Genomic DNA, 4890 nt, shown 5'->3' on the forward strand with positions numbered 1-4890 from the left:
AATATAGATGTAGTAGAATTTCCTATGAATTGTTATCTTATACAATTTTAAGCTTGACAGGTTGTGATTCCATGGATAGTACATGTCAAGGCAATTGCAATGCATCTTTAGAGTTAACAGGGGAGAGTTAAAGTTGGAGTGAATAGGAGAAGAAAAGGAAGGTTTGGTGACATTTCCATGTCACTGATTCTTCCTTCCAACATTTCAACCACCTTGGTCAGGGAAGGTATGTTTGCCGACATAGTTTGGATGCACCACAAGTTGACCAATATCATCTTCCTTGCAATTTCTACTGTTTTGATATTATATCGTACACTTCAAGATCTCTATCTTGATCAAGATGCTCATAAATCCAGTGTGGAAAATAAACTTCACTACTTCTGTCTGCACATGTCTTCACATTTTTTCTAATGATAATAATGAAAAATAATCTTGATTTAATTTCAATCAATAGAGATTTATTATTTTTGGCATCATAATCAAAATTTACATGAATCAATAACAAAAATAATATTTCCAAATTTATTATATTCAATACTGTGATTCTAATTATTTCTAATTGTATATCATATTTAATGTTTCCATTATTGTTTGGACAATTTGTATAAATAAGCCTATTAGTTTAATAATAATATGATACAAAGAATTATTCTTCATTCTATTTCTTTCCTTTGTCGTTGTACAACTCATAAGTGCACGATTAATGTCAAGTAATAAAATATTGATCCCACATAAACTATTGATTGAGCACTAGTTAACTTCACATAGCGAATTATCTAGACAATCGAAAGGTGGTTCACAAATGAAGAGTGAGATTTAGAGGAGAGAGAGAGAGAGAGAGTGCAAGTGAGTGAGGAGAAATGGAGAGGTTGGTTTTAGGGGTCACATATGCTAGGATTTTGGTTTCATTATGATGCTAGTTAATGCCCTTATGCATTGTTCATCTATAACTCCTTCCTTACATTCTTGTAGAGCTTCTAACTAAAGTCCGATACAACTCGCAATGGTCGCACTGGAGAATTTATCTAAGTTCCAACGCCATTAAGTAAATATGTAAAATACCAAAAATGGGTAAATCACCATAAGGGAATTTTTCAGAATTTTTAGAAATTTTCCAGGAATTTTTCGGAGCTCGTATGGCTTAGGTTACGGTGATAGATATTGGACCTCGGAAAAGCCTGTTTAGGCTACCCCATTTTAACGAGGAAATATTTTTTTTATTCCTTTTCTTTTGCCTTTTTATCCATTTTCGCCATTACCTTCGTTTCTTCCCCCGCGTGCCCAACGCCTCACCCGACGCCACTCCTCGCGTCGTCATCTCCTCCATTGCCTTAACCGCACGCGGCGATTTTCCTTCTCCCTGAGCGTACAAAGCCATCTCTTCCTCCTTGAGCTGATCCTCTTCTTTTCCCCTCTCCACTGCCGTAGTAGCCATCGCCTTCTCTAGGGTATCATCGTCGGATTTCCAGAGACGTCGGCTTAGCTTCAACCACGAGCAGGTTACCGAGGGGCAGACTTTGCCTCATCTTACTCATGTCTTCATCGCCATTGACAGCCACGGTCAAGCGAGCATGCCCTAGGTGCTGCCTTCTCCCATCGCAGTGCTTCGTCGTCGCTGCACGAGCAGTGCCGACTCTCCCTTCCCCTCGTGTCGCCTCCTGTCGCCACGGCTAGACATCGCTCGCTAGCATCGATCAAAACGACAACCTGTGCCCTGGGTCGCCGATTGCTTCTTCTCCATCGCGACACTGCTATTGGCCAACACCGCCGGTCCATGCCCTCTCCCCCTATCACTGCCGATCTCACGCCTCAGCGTTGATTACTGATCACCAGAGAGGACTGAGCCACCTCCAAGCCCTAGTCTCACCCTCTTCTGATCTTCTGCCCTAGCACCACTGTCGATGCCAACAACCACCATCAGACCCTTTTTGATTCTTCACAGCCAATCGAGGGTTTCCTGTGGTCAGATTGAGGTAGGTTCTCCTTCAAGATCTTGTTTTAGGCGTGTGGGTGTTGTGCTGATGAGTTGGACAGTTTAAAAACAGGGTTAGGCAGTGGCGTATCTTCTTGTCCAGCAGAGAGGTTACTTTGTTGTGGAGTTTTCTTGGATCCGACAGTCACTCCTTCCAGCAACCAACAACCCTAATTGGGCAGCAACTCTTTGATTCTAGCAGCAAGAACGACTGTGAACTTGAGGTAAGGGTAGGGATTTGATATATGTGTTGAATTGGGTAGGTTATGAACTACATGATTAGTTGTTCATGTGTAATTTGAATTTAGGTTAGTTATTTTTAGATTATAAATCTAAGGGTTAATTAGGGATTAGGAAACTAACCTTAATTAACCATTGGATTTAATTTAGGTAGGTTGATATTTATGATTTAGGGTTTTGCCCTAAATAGTTTTAAGGATTTTATTTAGCTATTCATTTGAATTTTAGATAAATAAAAGTATATCTATTGATGACACAGGACTTTGATGCGAGACGAGTATCTCAACGTCAAATTTGGACAATACGATCCTCTTATTAGAGGCGGGTACCTTGACTTATCTTTTTGATTTGTCATTTGATGTGTATAGTAGTTTGTTTTAACAAATAGTAATGATTATGTATTATATCTACATCGGTATGTTATTATCCATTTAACTATGCATGTTTTGATTGTTTCCTATTTTGCATTCATGTTTATACCTTTTAGATTACTTAAGATCATAAAGGTAATGACATACCATGCCATAGGATATAGCAGACTTATTTGATACCATATCTGACCTGTGTACTTAGATTTTTCTGATTTGATCCATGTATATTTTTGGTACATATTTTATGGAGGTAGATATGGTGAGGATCAAGATATTTCCATGCTTAGTGTCATGCACCATCTTGCATGATTGCATGCTGTGCGATAGTCGACTCCATTATTGTTGAGCAAATCACCAGTTATATAGATCTGTACACATCACCACTCATGGGATAGTGGTATGTCAGGCAAGTATGTGGCAGTTCTGCTGTTAGGCTCCTTAGTGGTATATCAGGCAAGTATGTGGCAGTTCTGCTGTTAGGCTCCGCTGGTCCGGTGACTAAGCGTGGTAGCCGGCAGACAGTTCTGCTCTGTTAGGCTCAGCTGGTCTGGAGACGTAGTGTGGTAGCCGACAAACAGTTTGCTCTGTTTGGCTCCGTTGGTCCGCTCATGGGTAGTGTGACGCAACATGGTAGCCGGCAGGGATCCCACCTCTGGACTTGCTCAGGGAGATGAGAGCATTGTGCTCCCCCACTTATGATTTGGGTAGGAGGATAGGTGTACTCCGACAGCATCCCGTCCATTCGGTCACTCATCAGGAGCAGTGATGGTATAGTGCACGGTTGTCACAGCCCTACCCACTCGGTCTCACTATCGTGTGTGAGATGGCTGACTGCAATAGGGGTGACCAGGACATGTCATTGGCATCATACGCATTGATGCATTTATTGCTTGTGTTTGCTGCACTTGCATGCTGCATATTGGATGGATGCATTTGTTTGACATGCATACAGGATTCCTATACCTTTCGATTTATTATCCATACACTAGGTCCTAGTTAGTACAGTTGTTCTCCTATTTATTTCAGTTACATTTATCTTTCTTATATCAGGAAACTATACGCATGATTAGTGCTATTTGTTATATTTCTTACTATGCATGTCAGTATTTACCCGCTGAGGAGTTGACTCACCCCGTGGATATTACTATTTCAGGTTGAGGCTGTCCGGAGATCTCCAGTCGCTAGTCCCCCTGCAGTTCACGAGGATATTTGTTTGGTTTTATTTTTATTGTACTATCTAAACTTGTACTAGTTTTGTTTCTATGGATATGGTATGGTTTTGTTTTATTTGTCGATGGATTTTATTGGATTTGTTCTACTACATGCCTGCCTAGATGGTAGAAGAGGTGAGTTGATTTTATCGTTGTGATTTGTGTTTTATAGGTGTAGTGGAATAGGATATCTGATTTATGTTTTATGGGTGTAGTTAAGTAGGATTTTTGACTTGGTTTTCCTTATCGTTACATTAGTTACTTTTTCTATTAAATTGAGTGGGTGTTTGCTTATTTTTATTGTTATTATTCCAGTTGTGTTGGTTGAGGTATCTGGATGGTTGTAGGAAGTTTCAGATTGGCACCCATACAGGGGAGATGCTGCCGAAATTTCTTCTGGCAGGGACTCCCCCGGGGCGTGACAATTTATTTGTTATCAGAGCCAAGTTTCGGATGCTTGATTTTCGTGTTTTGGTTTTGCGTGTTAATCTGATACCAATTTATTTGGTATCAGAGTGGTTTACTATACCTGCTTTTCATGTTTTAGATTTAAGAGTTAGCCCAAGTTTGCTAGTTAACTTGGGTATTTATTTATCTTTTGGATTTGTACGAATTTTCGTCGATTTTTTTTCGTACGGGATTCCGAGGTTATGTATGGGGATTGGACAGCGACGGAACATCTGCAGATGACAAATAGGTATAAAGGTAATTTTATAATTTTTATACTTATAGTGATATTTGTGTTATACCTTAACAGATATGAGAAGATCTACATGAGCAGCTGCGAGACGTGGTGCTGGACGACCACGTAAGAGGACTTTAGAATCTCTGATAACAGACTCGCTAGAGATCCCTACTGGGTTTGAGCCTGTCGGTCAGGGACAGACTCAGGATACTGCGGGAGCATCGGGCTTTCAGACCCCGATGGCTCCTTTAAAGGTACTTACCTCGGCTGCACCCGCTGTACCCACCCCTACCGTATTTACGGTACTACTAGCAGTACACCGGCATACCCAGCAACTGCTCCGGTCGAGCCTACGGCGTACTAGGCACCACCGCCACCTGGACCTATCATGTACCTGGCACCAGCAGCACC

The 4890-nt window shown here is 41.1% G+C and overlaps 1 long non-coding RNA gene across 2 annotated transcripts; it reads left to right on the forward strand.

Annotated features, from left to right (window-relative positions):
• Positions 1-1283: 1283 nt before the first annotated feature.
• LOC122039738 lies at positions 1284-3998 on the forward strand. 2 transcript variants are annotated; one of them, XR_006128358.1, is made up of 3 exons: positions 1284-1973; positions 2046-2196; positions 3737-3998. It is a non-coding gene; the product is annotated as an uncharacterized LOC122039738 (long non-coding RNA). The 2 variants fall into 2 exon arrangements; XR_006128357.1 differs by lacking the exon at positions 3737-3998 and adding an exon at positions 2472-2534.
• The last annotated feature ends 892 nt before the right edge of the window (positions 3999-4890 follow it).

Source organism: Zingiber officinale, chromosome 2A, assembly GCF_018446385.1.
Source record: "Zingiber officinale cultivar Zhangliang chromosome 2A, Zo_v1.1, whole genome shotgun sequence".
In the NCBI taxonomy this organism is placed as follows: domain Eukaryota; kingdom Viridiplantae; phylum Streptophyta; class Magnoliopsida; order Zingiberales; family Zingiberaceae; genus Zingiber; species Zingiber officinale.